This window comes from Centrocercus urophasianus, unplaced genomic scaffold (assembly GCF_019232065.1).
Source record: "Centrocercus urophasianus isolate 14NV4802_14NV808 unplaced genomic scaffold, USGS_Curo_1.0 seq_24, whole genome shotgun sequence".
Taxonomy (NCBI): domain Eukaryota; kingdom Metazoa; phylum Chordata; class Aves; order Galliformes; family Phasianidae; genus Centrocercus; species Centrocercus urophasianus.
Genome location: NW_024884800.1, coordinates 11,554,647 through 11,576,246, shown reverse-complemented (window position 1 = coordinate 11,576,246; position 21,600 = coordinate 11,554,647). Strand labels below are relative to the sequence as shown.

The 21,600-nt window shown below is 48.2% G+C and overlaps 1 protein-coding gene across 4 annotated transcripts in view; it reads right to left on the bottom strand.

Annotated features, from left to right (window-relative positions):
* ARHGEF9 (Cdc42 guanine nucleotide exchange factor 9) overlaps window positions 1–21,600 on the bottom strand; it is a 186,999-nt gene that overhangs the window by 97,888 nt on the left and 67,511 nt on the right. The window contains exon 1 of one of the 4 annotated variants that reach the window (XM_042825096.1): window positions 4,668–4,691. The exons of 2 other annotated variants lie outside the window; for them this stretch is intronic. The gene's annotated coding sequence lies outside the window, so the exon portion shown is untranslated. Of the gene's footprint in view, window positions 1–3,973; window positions 3,995–4,667; window positions 4,692–21,600 lie in introns of those variants that run through there. One more of the 4 variants, XM_042825097.1, reaches the window with a different exon arrangement.

Below are 21,600 nucleotides of genomic sequence, written 5' to 3'. Positions count from 1 at the left end.
CACAGACGGAGACCGGCAACAACACCAAATGAAATGGACAGCGCACAAAAAGGGGGCTAGGCACAAACCAGAGCAAGCCAAACAAAACTTACATGGATTTTTGGCAATTTTCCTTCAGACATTATACACAGCAGTTGGGCTGTGTACTGAATACCTGATCCAAAAAGAAATATAACCACATTATGCAAACAGACAGGGGCAGGAACCAGGTGAACATGCAGCGCTAACGACATTCACCTACAGGACCAGCAAGCACCTCCGCATCCCCACCGCAGGGCTCCACCGGGGCCAATCCTCACTCCTCACTCACTATGGAGCGTAAGCAAGTGCTGTGCCGCTGCCATGGCGGGGGTCCAAATGGCAGGGCAGGGACGGGCCATCGCGTCAGAGCCCTCCGAGCTGTCCCGTCCCCCTCTAACTTGTCATGTGAGGTTTAATACAGAGCTGGGAAATAGCCAGAGAGGGAGGGGGGAGCCTTTAAAAAATGAATGGAAGCTCTTTCGGAGCATTAACATCACAGTGATCGTGGGGCCAGCACAAACCATCCCAACACGAAGCATCCCCACACGGATGCTTTGTTCTGAAGCATCCAAAGAAGGAGAAACGCTCCCTTCCTAGTGCTGAGAAGGGTGCCTGAATCCTGACGGCAACGGATTGCCGCACTTTTATGGACTGTGGGAAGCAGGGTTGCTATGATACAGTCAGAGGCATTTTCATGAATCCTGTGGCAAATAACATTGAATCCTGCTTAAGCAGACAAACAGCAAGTCAGCTCTCCCCCATCACCCTGCCTCGGAAACAACAGGAGCAATTGCTGAAAGAGATTTTATGTGTTATAATTATCCTATCTGCACATAAATGCACCATTTTCTTTGGGGCTGTGTTTTCAAGAGGGTCAGCATGTTGATTTCTTTACAGGGATGACCACTCTTCCCTCAGCTCTGGGCTCGAGCATTCCCATGAACAGGAGGAGCCCAATGCTGACAAATGGGCCTGAGCTATATGGCCAGGATCGACCCCAGCAGCCCCACTCACAGCCCATGTCCTCCCATAGAACTCAGGGCGGAGGAAGGCAGTCCCCCACCTCCATCTGTTACAGCACGCAGATTGCACCACGCGCTGTGCAAAGCATGCTTGCTTATGAGCAGAGGGGTCTGCGAGGAACAAGGAACATGGTCACCCCGAAAAGCCGCCAAACCAGACTGGCCTGGGTTGAGCTGCTCCTGAGGAGTACGGCAAGACAGAGCTGCTCACCTCACTAACTGCTCTGCTATCGGGGCTGTCTGAGGCTCAGCTGCAGGCTTGGGGAATGCCGAAGTACAGGCGCAAAAATACCAAAATGGGGATGGAGGAGGTGGCTGAAGGCCCACTGGAAAAGGTAGAGCCTGAGGAATGCAGGTGGGAAAAAGACCTGACTAAACACAGCAAAAACCCCGGCTCTTGCTCACTTTCCATGCTCCTTTCCTCTCTTTCTTCCTAGAGCCCAACAGGACGCCCAACACAGCATTGCTAAAACAACACCTGAAGTTTTTTTCTACATTGAACTTTCAAGGTGCTCTGCACAAACCTTACTTTATTTAATCCCACCAACCTTTGGGAGAGCAAAAACCCAGAAAGTATTATTAAATTTACACCAATCCCCTTTGAGCATGTTCCCTTATGGAAAAAATACACAAGTTTGCAGAAACCCCTATCCCGTGCCTGACATCTCTGTCCCTCCCCATGCACCCAAAGCCCCACGGTCCCCCAGCCCCACACGATGTCCCCGCAGGGACCAGGAGGTCCATCACGCCGGCACATATCAGCCACACACGCACACTGCCCGCTCTGCATCGAGGAATGCACCAGCACAGACTGAACACCCCAGCAGGCACCGAGCATTCCTCGTAGAAATCGTATTGAAAGGTAAACTTTGATGCCAAGGCTCTAGCAGCAAGGAAAATCAACATTCAGACACAGTTGCCTCTTATTTTTAACTCGCTGGCTTTTTTTGCATTTCATTTTTTCACCCTTGCTCCCCCAAATTGTTTAAAACTGTTTCACCACAAGGGTTATTTTGGCTGCCAGCTGATTGATCCCCTCTCCTTGGTGATCTTTGCTCCTTCACGATATTTCCAAGAGGTTCTGCAACCTATAAAACTAATGGCATCACATAGCTAACAGGAAAATGAAGCTGGTTGGAGCTGTTTAACGACCCAAACCATGCTCAGCATCCAAATGACTTTTCCTAGGGATGCTCACTCAGTCTTATCCCTGATCCCTCTCCCCCAGGCAGCTCCCAGGGTGAGGATGCAGAGCCAGCAGGCACCGAGCAGGCAGTGCTGTGCCACAGGGTTTGGCATCGCTGGCCATTACCCGGGGCTGCTGCCATCACACTCCTCTGTCAGCTCAGCCAGCCAAATGTTACCACCCTGAGATCAGGGCTTTTTTCTTTTTTTCCCCTCTCTTATTTACAGCTAAGGACAGTTTCAGAGCCGCAGACCTACAGCATTTCACTCAATGTCCGACCGTGCCACCAGCCAAAAACAACTCTGCTCCCAACTCAGTCTGTCTCCGCATTCAACTCGCAGCACAACTCATGGGAATGGCTGGGAGCCCCCATCTGTAAGCCCCATCCGTGCCTTTATTAATCAATTACTTTTTTTTTTTCCTCTGGAGCACTAAAGGACATCAGATAAATAATACAGCTGGAGGTGGCACCAACTGGTTAATTATCAAAGCAAAGTAATTCCAGTGAAGGCTATCAAGAGATCTAAGCATTTGCAAACTGTGATTTCTTAATTTTTGGAGCAAACCTGATTTTTGAAAGGGGAAAATATATTTAAAATAAAACTCCATCAGATTTCTAACAGAACAGTAATGAAATACAGAGACATATTTCCAAGAGGAGAACGCATTGCTCTTTTCAGCCATCCCCTTCATACCCTCGCTGACTTGGTGCACTGGAACTGGAGCCCACAGCTGCTTGCAGGCTGTAAACATTGCAATTTGGGACCAGACACCTCCCAGCAGACAGACCTCTTGCTGGTGGACACCTATTCACAGCAAGCCTATAATATGCAGCTCCACACTTCATTTTCAAGAAAATCAATGTAAATAAAGTCACACAAAACAGCCCATCTTGAAATCTCATTATCCTTAAGGTGGGCAAAGATTTTCCCTACGTATATTACCAAAAACCATCAATATAAATACACAGACATTAAAGAAGGCTAAATAAGATTTCAAGAGAAACCAAAGCCAACCCATTTCCTCCGTGTCTGTTTCTTTAGCAAAAGGAAAACAAAGCATGCATCCCTGGATATTTTTGATTTCTCCTTCCCAATCTGCAAGATATAAAGCACACACAGACAGAAGAAGCCCCGCAGGTTACATTCAGTCCCTCTCGCATCTTTAAGAAAGGCACTAGGCTAAATCGGTGTGGACATAGAATTTGGAGGCTTTTGGATTGAACATTGAGAAATCAAGTCAGATCATCAAGGCAACACAGATAAATAAAGACATTTGGGTTTTTCTCCCTCTTGTGTGGCTGAATGTTATTTTAGCGAAGATTTAATCCTTTAATAGGATTTCTCATCCCCCCCTGCTCCCCCCCCCCCCCCCAAGCCAAAATGTCCAGAGCTCAATCCAATTGCAGGCAGCACCTCTCACCTGGCAGCTACATGGTTACTCTCACAGACATTCACATTAACTGCTTGCTGGAAATTTCGAACAAAACATCTCGTTATTAACTCGAGTCAGTATTTTAAAGGAAGCACAATAACAGCCCGTGCTGCTTACAGACAGATATTTTCATTCTGCTTCTAACTACATACGTACAGCTCCATCTCTCTAGCACAGAACGACACAGGAATGGATGATCGCTATTATTTATCACATTTAAAACCCAGGCAAAAGCAGCTACACTTACAGGCATACTTAAAGACAAGACATGACAAAAGATTTAGGGAGAGATAATATACCAACGTCATACATATCACAGCGAGGCCATGTTGAAGCTCAACGCGTTCCCCCCTCAGTAAGAATCTCTCTCTCTCTCTCTCTCCTTTCTCTCTCTCTCCCGCTCTTGCTCTCTTGTTGAATTGCTAGTGGTAGTAGTAGCCCCCAACAGCTCAGGAGAAAAAATCCATTTAACGAGTGCCCAGGAAAAACATGAGTATGACATTCACAAGCAACAGCACCACAATCACTGCAAAAACGACCACCGTTTGAACATCCAAGGTCATGGTGCAATGCAGAACACTGTAGTGTTCGAGATGTGGGGCTGGCAGATTTGGAGAAGTCAACCTCTGCTCTGTAAGACTGTCCATACATCCACCATGCTAGAATAAAGGAGAAAACTGTTCCCGGTTTGGTTTGCTCGGAACGGTTTGTGGTCTGCTTTCAGTTTATCCCCCTAGCTGCTGTCTCTAGCTCATTCTGGAGCCCGCTAAGTGAAGCATCATCACAACCAGGGAGCACTAGAGACGCAAAATCCTTCCTTTAGGAAAGCAAGCGAGCGCTGTCTGCAAGCTTCTCTCTCTCTTCCCCCCTCTCTCGCCCGGTCTCTCGCTGGCTGGCTTGCTTTTAATTCGTCAAGCCAGTGCAGATAAGAAGCCTGTGTGAGTGTGACAGCTCTGCAAGCTGCTGTGGCTGCATCTCGGTGCGAGGCGGACCCTTGCGCATACAAATCAGCGCCGGTGACCAGGCAGCGAAGGGATCCTAGCTGTCAGTCAAACGCAAAAGGAAGCGCTGGCTCCATAAATACGCGCATCTTCCGCCCGCCGCGGCAGCGAGCGCCGTGCCGGCAAGTCTGTCTCTCCGCCGTCCGTGCGTCCGCCCGGCGCTTGGGGAAGCAGAAACGCGGTGGGAAGGCAGCGCTGGGCTCCACGAAGGCGGCTCCGGGCTCTCTGCGCAGCGCAGATGCCGTTCCCCACCGTCGCGCTACGCGGGGACACCGCTGCCCGGCTGCAACGCCCGCGCCGTGCTTCAGGGGAAGAGCGGCGCAGAGAGGCAGCGCTGCCGGGAGCACCCGGGTATGGGAGCGGGAGGGGAACGGGGGAGCCAAGCAGCCGCAGTAACAACACTGCAGCCCCTCGGAACGTGGAAATTCACGGGGAGCCTTGGTGGTGGGAACCGAGAGAATCACGTTTTTGAACTCTGGACAATCCTATCATAAACACATTGTTTACCCTCTCCCGTCAGCACCGCGCTGTTTTCTCCACGCTAAACACTGTCACTGCATTCTACAGATAGAGCTTTGTAAAAAGAGAAGCAGAGCGTAGGGGGGGATCTTTATTCCTCCTACAGCAGCCAGAAATGCCAATTCCCACATCAGCGTTTACGGCCCAGATGCCAGTTGCTATCCCAGACCCAACAGTCACCTCAGAGCAGCATCACACATGCACACGCAAGGAGAAGTGCTCAGCTGGAAAAAGCAAATGATTTTACAGGCAAAGACAAATATAGAAACGTTGCCAATGCATATGCATTACATGCTGAGCTGCGCGGAGGCCGAGCGGCAGCGCGTTCCAGGAAAGCTGTTCTGCACAGCACACCCGGGGCGTGCAGGCAGGCGCCAGGCCAAGGCACTCCGAGAGTCCTCAGTTCATGATCCAACAGCACGAGTGGAGGAGAACTCGGATGTTATAAACCTGAGTGGCCATTGCCTAGAATTGGCGTACTGCAGTGTCAGGAGCTTTTCTTCCCATCACAGCACCCTTGGGTTAAGCAGGGGGTTTCATCTCTGCCATCCCCTTCTTTTTGTGAGACTTGAAAGCCAAAGGCTGTCCCACAGAGACTGAAGCATCCTGCTGTGTTCAAATAGAGCATCTCCCATTCATAAGAACAGTTATAGAAGATTTTTCACTCAGATATTTACAAGCAGCTTTAGAACCAGCCCGGGCAGACAGCTGCCCCACCAGCAAGTGCTGGGCTGGGGCCAGGTGAGGGATGCGCAGCAGCACCAAGCTCCAACCTGCATTTCCTAGCACGTCTGCATTCTTAGGAGAGTTTGCCTTATGCAATTATAGACAACTGGAACAGCAACCACACCGCAGATGTGGTGCATTCGTTGTGGCCAGACCAGACCAATACAGGCTATTTTCCAAAGCCCAAGTCTGAATTCCCACAATCGCATCCCCTCCTCACCCTGTGCCATCTACATCTGCTCAACCCTGAGAAGAGAGTGGCCAGTGGGGCATCCAGACACATCCCTCTGTGCCTTTGCACGCAGCCCAGGAGTGAAGAGGCAAAAAACGGGGCAGGTAAAACCATCTAAGGCCTAGGAACCATCCAGAAAAACAGTGCAGCAGCCACCACACATGCTCAATAGCTACTTCCGTAACCGAAAAAGGGGATTTCATTAGGAGCAATGTGCCTGGCATGTCTCGGGCAGTCATTCCGCAAGCGCTGAGCCACTCACAGCAGAGGGGAGGGCAAACAGAGGCTGCAAGGCCAGCCCCTGCCTGCAGCCCTGCCAGCCGCAAGCAGGAGGGTCCCCTCCACCCTGCGTCCCACGGCCGCTTGTGCGTCACCGCAGCTGCGGAGCTCAGCAGTGGCCGCGGAGCTCCCAGTGGTGCTGCCCGAAATGCCGCACAGGGATGCGCCGGCACCCCACGGTATGCAATGTAAGCATAGGGAAAACTGGGTATGTAACAGCAACCAAGGTTGATCAGCACAAAGGCATGTACTGCATACAGGCTCCCGTTTAAATTATTCACAGTATTCCCAGTACGTACTTGCTGCCTTATGTAATTTCCCATGCCTTCTGCGTGCACTAAATGTTAATTTTAATAGGGAAATGGATGATACTTTCTCTTGGAAGCCTTACCGAAAATAACACCTACACATCAGGGGTTTATATAAAACCACCCCAAAGTTTAACTTCATATAATGCTTTCTGGAAAGTTTGGTCTAATCTTCTGCATAGAATTAAACTGAGGAACAAGAAAACAAGACATGCAGCAGTTACATAAAACACTGCCTTCCTTCACAGCACAGCACATGCCCTGATATCACAGCAGCTCTCAGGAGCACAATTTGTAATGCAAGACCAGCAATGGCTTCTTCTGTATAAGAAAGCAGTTCTGAACTTCAGCAGCCCCCAGCAGGCACATCCAGAAGGAAGGAAACAGGGCTTCCACTAATACATCATACAGATATAAATCTGTATACACACATAGACAGGGATAGCGTATTCTGGGCTCCCACATAACAACCAAACCAGAAGGGCCATCCTCATGACATTAATTACAGTAACAGTAATTTTGAGGCATGCCTCTGAAGCAGGTGATGCCAAATCTTCAACCTCTATGTGCGTTAATACTTGAGTCAGCCATGTGACCACAACTCCCTCCAATGGATGTCTCCAGCAATTAGCACAACCCCCTATCAGCTAACCAAATGCAGCTGTAAATCAGGAGCAAGGATTTATCATCTGAATGCTTAAAGGTCCTATATCCACCTCCCACTGACAGGTACACTGTCTCCACATGAGCTGGCAGGATGGTCCAGGGCTGGGTAGCAGGAGCACAGGGTTTCAGCTTCAGTTCCCTGCTCTGCCATAGATCCTCTGCACAGATTAACAGCCTACACTGCAGTCTTGGATGTGCAGAGGCACCTGTGTTTTGCTAACACATCAGCTCCATCTTCCATTAATTGCACAAACAGAGCACTGACACCCACAACCCCAGCACAAATACAGTGAATTACACTGATGCAGCTGGAGGGAGGCAGCGGGGCTGAAAACCCCAGTTCTGCCAGGCAAGGAGAACATGCTCAGCAGTCAGCCAAAGGAGATGATCCTTTCACAGAACCCAGAAAAATGTCAGGCAGATCCCAGAGTGGGAATGTAACAGTTTGGAAAACAGCTACCAGTGATCTTAGAATGTGAGCAGCATCAGGTTCCTTCATGTTCCTTTTTGTGCCCAGACCCCATCACAGACCTACGTGGCACAATGAAAGAAGTTTAAACTCAGCATTTGCATTACTAATACTGCCCGTGAATTGGAACAAGCAGCAGTGGGACCAAGGGATGGGTGGGCAGGGGAGGTGCAGCTGCTCCTCTGCTCTTCAGCCTCATCTGCTGGCGCTTATCAGCTGCTGCCTACTGCATCCAGCATTGAGGTGGGGCCCGAGCCCTCAGCTCTACTAGAGGTTATAAAAGGACCTCCACAGTCATTATTTTTTTCTAAATCTAGTCAGGAATTAAGTTTAGATTTTCAAAGATTAAGTCAGATTATGATTTGCTAAATTTCCAAAAAAAGGAGGCTTTTCTTAAACTGGAAGCTGCCGCTTTTTCCTCTCTTCACTGCAAGCAGCAGGCAGAGCCCTCTTCTCCATCTTTCAGTCAGAGGGGAGGAGAGTGCTACACCAAAGGGAAACATTCTTCAAGAGACCCCAGCATTTTGTGTTTTTACGGACTGACCTCACTGGAAATCCCCAAGCATTTAATGTTCCTTACCCAAAGTGAGCTGCACACAAAATGGGTGAATAACTGTAAAGTCAGGGCACAGGTTTTGGCAGTCAAATTTACCTTTTTCCACCCACTCATACTTCCTTGCCTTTCCACTCCATCTTGCAAATGCCATTGTTCCCCACTGTCCACATGAACTCAGGACTTCCTTCCAGTAACTTTCTCTACTTCTTTCTTTTGTCATTCTTCCTTTTCCTTGCTTTCCACATCTACCTTAAAAGTTTCCACTTCACCTTGTCCTCTGATCCAGTCCTCCCTCCCTCAGCAGCCTATGCCCTCAACCAGAGAGAAACAACAAAGCAAAGCAGCAGGTGACAGTGACAAGCTCAACCTCCTCCAGCATTTTCCCTGCTAACTGCATAACACGCTTTAGCAAATTCATAGCATAGCTAGACAAGCAAATGATTCATGTACAGAACCAATATAAAATGCAATTACAGAAAGACAAAGGAGAATTGAGGAGAGGTGGGCAAGGATAAGTTGATGATCCCAAATGCTGCAGGGCATAAAATAGACTTTAGAAGAATTTCTGAAGAGGAGAAGGCTGAGATGAGAGCCTGCAAAGCAGAGAAAGGGAAGAGAAAGCAGATAGGGAACACAGCAGAGCACAACCCATGAAACAAGCAGCTCTCACAGCACAGCTAAGAGTGCTGGAAAAGAGAGTAAGCTAAGTTTTGAAGCCATTTTTGCAGTGTTTAGAGAATGCAGTGCAGTGCTGGAGGCTGAGCTGGCTGTGCTGCATAACCTGCTTGACCAACTGGCCAAGACCAGTACACAAAGCTTAGAGGTTACAGTGATAGACTTGAGCATCTCTGGGTCACTGCTCTAAGTATTCCATGAAAACAAAACCCAAGAATTTCACCAAAGGATGGGAAGCACCACAGTGACATCCAGTGCTTGACCTTAGTAGATGTATTACATACACAAACATACAGAGCTAGGGCAAGTTGCAGTAGACAAACTCCCATTCTTTATCAGTTCTAACTCCATCACAGAAAACAAGAAGTGCTATATAACACAATTATGTCCCCAGTATAGAGGTCGATTTATTTTCAGCCATTTCAATTAATACTAAGAGACAGACAACAATCAAAGGTAGGCCAGGGTGTGTGTGAAGTACTGGTGCACCAGCCCTAGCTAACTGTTCATCTGCAACACAGCTTTCAAGAGAACAAGACTTAATTCTGTGAGCAAAGGCAGAAGCGACATGTCAGATACCAACCAAGGTTGGCTTTGGACCACCCCTGGAAACATCAGTTGATGATGGCTCCTTCTGCAAACTGATGCAGCATCTCAGCAGATTGTGCTCTTTTCTCTGTTGAAGAATTAAAGCACTTGCATCATGTTGGGAGGGCGAGATAGAGTCAAAGCCATCTATGTCACCGTCGTCTTGTAAGCGACCCAGAATGCACGCGTCCAACTGCAAGGCTCTACCCCAGCAGTGGCTGTGCCACCACAGGGGGTGATGTCCAGATATCATCATGTTTCAGAGCTTTTGTAATACCATGCAAATGTCAGTGCTCAGATGGCACTGGGAGAGAGCCTGTCGGGGAAGTTGATCCCATTGGGCTCATCTGGATTCCAGTGAGAAAGAGAAAACTATTTTTAAGATTATTTGAAGTTAAAGCATTAAGAAGGACTGAAATCTCAAGCCTCTGGCAATCATATGGCAAGTGCTTTCACTTCTACATACATCTGCGCCATATCCCAGCCTTTACTCTACAAGCATCTTTAGACTCACCAGTTTAGGAAAAGAAAAAAAAAAAAAACTTTAAATCCAACAGAAATCAGGCAAGGTAATATCAGTTAGCCTGGTCACAGAAATAGACTTCAGGGACTGAGAAAGCTCAGTTTAGAAGATGACCTGTCACATTCAGACATTCCCTTTAACCTTACCTAAGTTCTCTTTTGTCTAAGAAACTGACCTAGAAAAATGCATACACATTTACTGCTACAGTTTACGTCTCAGTCTCACTTCTGAGCTCAGCTGCAAGCACATAACAGGACCAAAGTACAGAAAAACCCAGGACAAGCTCCCTCCTTTCACTGCTTCCTCAGTCAGTCTTACAGGAACTCCAATCTGAATGCTCTCATTTCTAAACTAAATTGCAGATATCTTCACATCAACACATCCCTGGACAAAGTGGTGAGTGGAAAAAAAAGTCATCACCCACTAACAACAACTACACTAATTCCAGGGTCAGCATCTTCAGCGTAACCCCTGAGAAGCACAGAAGTAGAGAAAAGAAATCTCTTGCCCATGAAAATCGAAGGGTGCACTTCAGCTTTGACACAACACAGGAAGATCCTTTGAAACCCAACACACCACATGTCTCTTGCAGGTACAAAGCAACTCTAATGGAGTATTCTCACCTGCCCAAGTCTGCAGAGATCCAGCAATTAGCAGTGCAAGAGAGAGACACTGGGCAACACGGAAACAGCACGATCCATGATGCACATGCCTAAAAGCCACATCAGAAACTACACAGAGTATATATAGGGTAGAAAAGTTTTCAGTTCTGCTTTGTGCTTTTATTGACTAGCCTTAACAAAAGAATGGGTTTAACAAGGACTCTCTTGTATGAGGACTCCCCATTTTCTACCAATCACACCATAATCAGCACTACTTATGGGCATGGCCAAGTCAGATCTGCCCCAGTACACCATAAAGGATACAAGGCTCATGAACTTGAAAGTCCTGACACGCTACACGCTTTAGGACTTACTGTTCAGCTTTTTACTGCTGCAGGTATTCACCAGATATGTATTAGGAAAGCAGAGCCCAGTCTCGTGACTTTCTGCTCAGTGTGGCAGCTGGGAGCAGAAGCCACGGCCCTACTTCATGCAAGAAGGATGGGAACAGAAAGGAGTCACACTTCCAAATCCTTGTAGCCCTCCTCATCTCCATTCTGCAACACTGCCTGCTTTAGCTGCCTCAGATAGTTCCTTGTCAAGATATTGAGGAAAGAAAAAAAACCATCTGATTAAGAGGCTGACCCATGGATCTCATGTTCTTCACACAAATTAACCTAGAGCTTTAAAGAGATTGCATATAAAACATTTTCTCCCCCTCACTGTGCCTCCCAGATAGAAGAGAAGGAACAGCCTGCTAAATCCGGCACTCATGTAATGAAGAAAACAACACAGAACAGCCAAATGAAGTCAGAATTCCAGCTGGGCATCAGTAGATGTACAAATAGAATATAAGACGCTCATTTTTATCTGCCATAACATTAGCATTAAATGTTAAAAAAAGTTTACAGCTTTTTAAAATTTATTTTTAATTTTTCCAAGTCAGATAAATGAATGGCAGTGGGCTTTCAGTTCCTCCTCCTGCCCTGCTCAGCAGGATCGTTTGCAGCGAGAGCATGCAGGCTGCAGCCCTATGGTGCTGCACAAAGCCCTCCAGGAGCGACCAGCCCTGCCTGGCTGCCCACTGCTCCTGACAACACATGACTGCAGCGAGCCAAAGGGATGCTTGCTGGGCAGGATCACACGGACAAACCCGCCTGCAGAGGACATGGGGTTAGCAGAACAGGCACAGAAAGGAACCTGACGTTGCCTTGGCTTCTTTAACAAGCACAAATTACACTCCTGACTCACAGTGCCAACACTGAGGTGTAACAGGAAAATGACAAGGTTCCCTCTGCTACTCTAACTTGGTGTTTCAGGGCTTTTGAGTGCTTAAAGACTACAACCTGAAAATAATTACAGTAGAGAGGTGCAGTTTAATTGTTGGAACGACATGACCTTGGGTTAAATCCAAGGAATCCTGTAGCATGGCAGATCTGGGAGAGAGAAGGTGAGATCCCATCTGAACAGATTTGTGTACAAAAACAATGCTCTGGATGCAGTGAGAGCTAACTGGCACTGCGGAATAACAACTGGACTTCTCACCCACTTACTGGAACAGACATCAGGGACTTCACAGCCTGAAACTGGCTCCTGGATATGGCACTCCTGCAGCTCTCTAACAACTCCTTCCCACATTACATAATAGGAAGAGTTATTTATTTTTTGATAAGATGCCTTTTCATAACAATAGAAACTATTGGAGACTGAGATAACTTGATGAATTTTTCCTATTATCTAAGAGCTTAGTCACTCAGGGAATTAGTCATGTTCAAAATAACAGCCAGGCTCAAAGAGATTCAGAGCAACCGTTCTGGAGCAGAAGCAGCTAATGTCATAAATACATTAAGATGTTAGCTTGAAGCATTTCAGAGATTTTTCAAGAAGTCTTTAAAAAAGAAAAAAAGGAAAACTCTCTGGTTGTATGTGAGAAAATCAGGTTCTCAGCAGTTCAAAACCCACCACAGCTTACAAAGCCTGCTGTGCTCAAACACTGCAGCCCACAGGAGGGACAGATGGACACGGTGCCCGCATGGCGTGTGTGGCTTTGCAGCCAGCGCATCCTGCGTGGTGCTCTATGAAATACTGCTTCGTACTTCCACAGCACTTCCAAGCCATGGCCTCACAGCATTTTCCAGACATCCCCGAGGAATCACCGAGGTACCTCAGGAGGCAGAGAAGTTGGTGTCACACCCGCTATCCAGCAGGATGCAAGTGGGACACAGAGCCAGGATGGGACCACGCCTCCTCCTCGCCTTGGGACTGACACAAAGGCCAACAAGCACAGGGCGTTCTACAAATAGTTTCATTTAGAGAAGCATCCGCTCCTTCCTAACTAGGATGTTCATTGTGTGCTCTTATGGTAGTGCCAGTGGAGGGCTACAACTGGAAAATTAAAGAAGCCCCAAACTGGAAGTAAAATGAAAAACAGAAACCATGTAGGTGAGAAAAGATCACCCAGAAAGATGCACTTGCTAGTACTGACTTAAGCCTTCGGAAACTAAATGACACTGCAGCACATTCAAACTTCTACAGTGTGTGCGGAGCTCTTTCAACCCAATATCAACCTTCAATGACAACAGATCCCAGGAGGAATAAAAAACAAACTTGCAAAAAAACATTTTGTGAAAGAAGGTACTCCTTGCTTAGGGTGCAAAACACCAACCTCTGCACAATGCACAACCTGCCTGGCAGCCTTGCAGTTACCCTGGGTGCACCTCTGCAAGGTGCATGGCAGCTGCAGGCTGTGCACTCATCATTCCCTCCCATCTCTGGGGGAGCGCAGGGTTCCTCTGCAGCCCTGTTCTTCCTGAGTGCCTGCAGACCGTAAGACCCCTTTTCCATCTTATTCCCCCCTGCCTTCCACAGCTGCAGCTGTTTATCCTAGGCTTAGACTGCTTTCTCCTCCTTTTTTCCTGACTTCACACTGAGCTTTCCAGGATTAAGCAGAAAGACTCTTTGCTCTACATAAAATATCCCTTGATCTGCAGACTGACAAGCAGAGAATTGGTGAGGAGAAACATAAGGAACTTTCCTGGCTGCTGGACTGCCCCATTCACAGACATCTTCTCAGTTTCCAGTGGTTGTCACTTTTACACACAGAATTCCTTCCCAACCTATTTCAAGTTGTGGGGAGTTACAGTAGCTTACATTTTGTTTATGACAGTGATGTAAAACGTCAACAACAGATGGATTTTAAATGTCTGAATGACAATGCACTGTAAAAATACAGCTGTAAAAGAAATGAAAGACCCTCTAATTTTTGAAGCTGATAGCTGCACTCACCTTGGCTTTCCCAGGCACAACATTTAGGTACAGACTGAAGCCCTATGTGAAGAAATAAGGATGAAGAAGCAAGTTCACATTTCCTTTTAAAAATAGATACAAAAGCTTGAGGAAAAAACTGCCCTTCTCACATAAAAATCCATTCCAGAAAAGACTTATGGCGTGACTTAAACCAACTCATTTGATTACCACACCAAATCAATACCCTCTGTGAAGAAGGCCCAACCAGAAAGAGAATCGTTGTACCAACAACACTGATCAGATATGTAGATTTATTCTCCTCACTACCAATGACAATTAGTTTCATCTTTCAGGGTTAAAAACAGATACTAGCAGAGTTTAGCAACTTAGTACCAATGAAGCATGTAAAATACCCTCATGGGATGCTAGCATAATTGGCAAAAGATTAATTGTTTAAAAAATGGAAAGCAGCACATGCAAAGGAGAAGAAAACAGCTCCAACAGAGCAATATTATGGAATAATAGCTAGGTTTCAGGCTAATTTAGAAATAAAGAACCACCTGCCATGAGAACAAAAGGTACCATCACTTATAAAATATAGTGACATGCTTCTTAGAGATGACTAACTCTGAAAGGAGCGGGACTGATTCTTTAACCCCATCCAGCAACGAGAATGATAGAAAACAGCACTTCAATAAATCAGTCTAAAATCTATCTTTAGACCAATGAGCCTGAGCAGAACAAACTCCAGGGGTGCCATCCAAAAGACATTTCCATTGGTGCTCTTTAATAGATATACATAAAATAATAAAGGGGAAAAAAAGACAGCCCAGAAAACAACGGGAGGCTCAGTGCTCATGGAAGTTGGCCCAGTGTTGCTCTCGATGGAAGGGCAAAGTCCTCCTCCAGATGGCAGGCAGCCTAGTGTGCGAACGGACCAGCCAGCCGTCGCCTAGGAGTGACTGCCATAAACCACATTCCATTTCTATGGCCCATTTTAGCCACTAGACTGAGATGATAATAACCATGCTGACTCGGTAAACCCAGCTACTTCTAGTGTGGAGAAACTCCTTTGTTTAGCAGGGTGCACCAGTACGATCCAACAAAAAATTACTCTACAGATCTGAGTAACTTACCACTGGGAAAATCGAGTAAAATTGCAATTTGATGAACTATAACTATCTGCACTGGCATCCAGCCAGGACATCTGGACCAACAATCCTTGCCTTGCAAAAAGAGAGCAGAATTTGTACATAACACAACAGCCGCAGGAGCACTCCCAGCAGCCCGGCTGGGCTCTCTGCCCATCACAGCCTTCAGACCACAGCAACCCGTGCACAGGCTCCTCACCACAAGCCATTGCACTGATGCCTGCCAGATTAATCTTATCAGGCTTGATTCTCTTTTTCTGTTTTGTGATCATTTTTTACCTTATTCTCAGATGAAAGTATGCAGAGATACACAAAGAATCTTCAAATACTGCTGAGATGGTTAAACTCATGCTGAAAACACAGACAGCACAATCATTCCTTTTATTTCTCTGATATTAGATTGAACAATATTGGGATATGCCTGGGTAGAATCTGCTTCAAAATAATCACCAGCGTTTTACTTCTCTCTCAAAAAAAAAAAAAAAAAAAAAAAAAAAAAATTTTTTTTTTAATTGTAGGCTATTCAGCAACCACTGTAATTTCTGTCTATGCGAAGGCAAAGATCAGTCTCATCAGAACAAAATAACAAAGCCTTCCTCGTTGCCAACAGCAAGAAAGGGAGCTGGAAAGATAAGAGGGCAAGGAAGTGTCAAGCCTTGCGCTGCGTCAATTAGAAACAGTTTGCCCTGCACCACGTCCCCCCGTTCCACTGGAGCTCAGCAGTCATCCTGAAGGAAAAGGATGAAAGATCCCCATCCCGCTTTCTTTCCATCACCACTTTTATTTCAGCATGGTAATCTCTAGAAATGTAAATCAGCGAGCGGGTGAAAGGCGATTTGTGTTGCTTAGACACCACAGAAGAGGGGAAAAGTGCTACGCTAGCATGCATGTGGGGAGGTGCAGAGAGAGAGTGGCAGCACGGAACAAAAAGCCTGAAGGCTTGGAGGGAGCATCAAAACCCCCAAACTATTGCTAGGTGGTAGACGAGCCTTAAATAGGACCCTTACAAATTTGCTGTCTGCTGCAGGCTGCTGTCAACACACCCACATCACACTCCCAGACTAGCATCACTCTTTGGGAAGCTCCTGTTTGTGCAAGTACCTCGGTGGGGACGGGGGGCAGGCTGAACCGCATAGGGGCACGGAGCCGGCAGCCGGGCAGCAGTCTGTGGGCTGCCTCCACCACTGTCCCTGCTGCCAGAACATGTGCCGGGTGCTCCTGGCATTGCTGAAGTGCAGGAGGGGCTGAGCCGGGTGACGCCAGCCACCCGCACGCCTGATGCCATGGCACAGCATGCAGAGCACTGAATGCCCAGGGAACAGTGAAACAACAAAAAAACAGCAAACCCAGCCCGGTGCAGAGAGGAGAAAACAGTGGGAAATGCCATTGTAAAACCGGGTTGCATGAGCAGGGAGAGCTGGCGGGGAGGAGGAAGATCGCAATAACAACTGCATCTCTGCGCGGGGAAGTTTCTCAATGAGAAACGGAGACCCTTGCCAAGACGAAGGAATCTCCCCGCACTCCCTCCTGGCAGAGCCAGCCCCTCAGAGCTGCACTCGAGGCACAGTGAGGACATCTGCAAATCGGCAACAAATAGATATATATTTTTAATAATCAAATCCTCCGCTGCTTAAACTGCTTTCCTAGAGCCACTGCTCTCCGGAGGAGCGCTGTGCAGCCCGACGAAGCGGAGGCAGGGATGCTCCCGCTCGGCACACAGCCCGCCCCGCCGCAGCTCCCCATCCCCAGCAGGGCAGCCCTGATAGATCCCGGCGGCCGCCGGCAGCCCCCCGCCCTTCTCTCCCCAGCCAACACAGCGGCACCTGCAGAGCCCTCTGTGCCCCCCCAGCCACCGCTCGCATCGCCTAACCCACCCCCGGCCCCTGCCAAGCGCCTCTCCCCCCACCACGCCCCGACGCGGGCACCCCCTCCTCCCTTCCCTTCCTCCTTCTGCTCGGCACTTTGATAACGCGGGGTCCATAAAATGGCTACAGGGTGATCAATGGTTTCAAGGACAGGGAGTAAAGGAGGAGTCGGAAGATAGGACGGAGGCTAATTTCCCCTTCAAAGTACTGCAATAAGAGGAAAAGAGAAAGATATAGCTACCTGAACTCACCATTCCTGATCCATCTCTTAGCCACTGCATCTTGCTTCTGATGATGTCCTTATTATCAGGGAGGGGAAAAAAATCCCTACTGCCTGGCGAGAGCTGACAGAGAAAAAAGAAGCCCCCCGCCCCCACCCTGAAGCTCTCAGTCAGGCATCCTCAGCCTGGCAATCCCGTGCCTGTCAGGAGCACGCTGCGAGCAGCCTCCTCGCTACCTGGGCTCCCCGTTCTTTACTTCAGCCACAGACCGAGGGATTTGAGGGGAGGGGGCCGTCCTTCTCCTGCCTCTCAGTGCTTTGGGAGCTCCGCGGGAGGGGAAGGAGGGGAGAGCAGGGAAGGGCACCTATGGGACTTCGGGAGGGTTCCCGCAGCCCTGCCTGCCCCTAGGGCTCCCGACTTGCAGAACTGGGGTTGAGGTTTGTTGGCACCCACGGGGCAGCAGCTCTCAGCCTGCTCTCCATGTGCAGGTGAGTCCCCTTCCCACCGAAGCACCTTGCAGCCTGGAGGAGTGCTGCACCTGCCCACAGCTGTCCTCTCCCAGCACCTGTGCTCACATCCCCTTTAGTTTTAGTCCTCTTTGCTTTTTCCCGACCCTCCGGTCAGAGCCCCCTGCCCCATTAGCAGGATGCTCATTAAGCACTCATCCCCAGTGTAGCTGTTATTGGTGAGATCAGCTTGGCACTGGCTAGAAGAGGTGGCAGTAGCACCTTGGACCAAATCCTCCCAAAGCTGCAGCCAGGACAAACACATTGACATTGTTCTCCCCATTTTGCTGGGTATGCATGGAGATGGAAACGAGATCGACACTGTCACCACCGCCCTGTGCCTATCACCCCAAAAGGGGCCACCCATCACAGGACTAACATGCATCTGAGTGCCACAAAAACGACCACAGCAATATTCCCAAAATCTCTCCAGCAGCTGGTGAAGTCTGCCCCAGAGGCAGGAGAGGGCAGATATAAACATGGAGATAGTTTGGGGATGGCTGGCTTCCTGCACTGGGTCGCAGAGCCAGGACACACACATACTGGGCACACTGGGTACCAATGAATCCACACATAACACATACTGCAAAAGCTATCAGAAGCTGCAGTTTCCTCTGTTGCATTTGGAGAGGATTTAGGATTGTTTGAAGGCTTTTCTTACACATCCTGCTGCATCAAGGGCAGAAGGGCATTTGAATCTCCTGTTCCTGACCTCTAGAGGAGTCCTGCAGCTGAAGGTTGAGTCTGGGAGCACCAGGCAGCTCCTCGTGACTACCGCTTTCTGCTGGTTCTGCACCACACAGCGGGAGGTACGAGAGACCTGAGCGTAGGTGTCTTCATTTGTTTATTTAAATAAGACAATACAAGCATCAGGTAGAGCAAAGGGATGCTGCCCAGCATCTCTGCATCACTTGGGACCCACGCAGCCTGTTCCAGTTACATCAAGCCATATTCCATCACCTTTTATACAGTCACTGACAGCCGTCATTATTGCCAGAGACGGCCGACAAAAGAAAGAGTCAGGAGACAAACATTCAAATAAGCCCAAACTCCAGAATTGTGCCTAAGCTTCCTATGTCAAGTGACAGAAAATCCACGTAAGTTGTTTACGCAAAGGTGGTCTCTGTTTCGAAAAACCCCATCTCTGAAACCCTCCTAAGTGCAATGTGCTGTCAGCCTTGGTCCCTTCCCACTGCAGAGCCACCAGTTCCCAGCTACCCAGCACAGTAATGCCCACATAGCTGCACAGCCTGGTTTTCACAAAACTCAGGGGGCATCTTCTACCTGCAGTGTCAGTCAGGTCCACTGCAGCTTCACCAGCTAATACAAAAGCTGTAGGGGGTGGGGAGGAGCTGGGATGGAAGAACTGGCAGACACCCTGTGTGCATAGGCATTGCTTCCTTCCAAAATAAAAGCAATGACTGGGTTAAGTGTATCTCCTGCAAGGAAGAACCAGATGAGATGCAGTACTGTCAACTACACACACACACATAACACAAGAAAGACCTCCTAAACATGAGACCGCTTACAAACACACCGAATTGTAGCAGTAACTGCACATACTTCAGTCAAATATACACCCATCCTAACCCTGACAGTGCAAATGGAGGGAGGTGTTGTCTGGCACATCTCATGTTGCTCTAATTGGTGGTGGATCTGGAGGAGGACAATTTTTGTTAAGGCTTGTTATGCACAAGCAGAAATGACACCGATTTCTCTTCTCCCACTGTCGGCTGTTGATTAGGCTCATCAATAAGGCTAATATTCTGCTGTTCCACTTCCTAGCCCTCATTTACGCTAAGCAGATTTGAGAAGTAAATCAAAGGTTGCTAGGTTAAGTCTCAGTCCCTACAAAGGTGACAAGGGGAACAAGACCCAGAGCTCAACCAAACCCCGAGTCAGCACTAGCCTGCTTTCAAATCCAGCCCTGCCCAGATCAGCAGGGCTGCAATCCTCTCTGCCACACAAACATCTCACAAGAACACAGCTGCATTTTTTCCACCAAGAAAGCACACCTGTTGCCTTGTGCTCTACAAAACACACTCTGCAACCAAACAGCAGCAGGAGGCCATGCCCAGCATGTTTGCCAGAGCAGAGGGTGCAATAGAAAAAGCCACTTGCAAGTCCTCTGCTGCAGCAAGCTCTCAGGGAAAGGTATCTCTGCCTTTGGGGAAAGGGCATCACGTCTTGGTTCCTCCAGGACTGTGAGCAGGGATGAGGCAACCAAGCACCACATGAATGCACTGTGGGCAGCCCTACGAGCACACACTGGAGATTCAGGATTTCAAATGGGGCTCTGAAGTTGCAAGCTACTATGGGGCAGTGCTACAGACACTTCACTGGTAGTGGAATCCAGATTGCTTAAGGGGAAGCAGCAGCAACCTTCAGCATGTAGAGTTTGAGCACTGAAAGGCAGCGCAATCCATAGATTCCTTCCCTAGGACTTAGCTTACAAAAACTTGATTTCTGCTATGAATGGCAATGCCTAGAAAGGCACAGAAGGCACAAGCAACATTAGCAGACCCAGTTAGCTACCCCTCACTACTACTCCGTGAGAGGCACAGCCACACATCAGACCTCTTCCAAGGGTAAGACCAGCTGGAGATGTGCCAGTAATACCTGTGTGCACCTGAGACCACCTGCAGCCCATGCTGCTGCCGTGTCTTTGGGCTGACACAGGGCCTGTGTTTGCAGCAGCTGGCTACAGGCAAGGGCAGGGCACAGGTACCTCTTCCCTCTGACAGCCCAGGCCAGCACGGGTCTGCTGCTGACTGCCATAGGACTGATCTTCACAGTGTGTAGGTCTCAGGTGAGTAGGGATGTGAAGGCAGGGACAACTTTTACCTGGAAACTGCTCTGTAGTAGCAGTCGTAGCTGATATACATACTGTATTAGAAGTACTGTATTTGATTAATGCCACTTTTCAATTTATTTCTCTTAATTAATTGCTGCTGGAGAGATGGATCCAAAAGCAAAGCATACAAGTACAATCAGCAAGATACTCAATGATCACATCACAGTGCTGAAAAAGCAAAAAGAAATTTCTATCCTTGTACCTGAACTATCATGGCCAGAGCCATAGAGCTGACACACACAAACATGAACACTATTGCACCGCACTCTGCTCTCCACTCCCCCACCCTCCCACCTGGTTATTCACTGCTGTGCTGCATCACACAGGGCAGCTTGTGGGTAGAGACTCCTGATTTGAGACAGATCCAAAAGACCTCCATTGGAGATCCTGAACTGCCCAACCATTTCCTTGCAGCCTGCAACAGTGCTGAAGGGAGGACGGCAGTGTTAAAGGATTTCATCTGCCTCTAATCTTGTTTCTTCACTATGCACTACGTACCATGCATCACCTGAAATCTCCAGTACATTGTTCAAGGCTGAGTCTTTAATCACACCACAAGAATATTGCTATAAACTGCTCTCTGGATGAGGAAACTTCTAACTTTATATAAGATGCTTCTTCCCTCTTTCTGCCACTCCTGCCCTCACAAGGGCATTTTCCTGCTGGCCTTTCCCTCTCCAGCTGCAATGCTCACTGCCAGGGATGGAGAGCATCCCCACAAATGCCTCCCATGGAGATTCCAGCCCTGAATCACCTCCATCAAGTGAGCCCCAACAGAACTCTTGGGAGAACCCTTCCACACAGCACTTATTTCATTGCTGCAGCTGGCAGATGTTCTTCATTGCATATTAGAGAGCACAAATATGTTCTTGTAGCCATTGTCTCTATTGAACTGCAAAGAAAAGGCACCAAATCCTACAGCCTAATTAATGAGTAGGGAGGGGGAATTT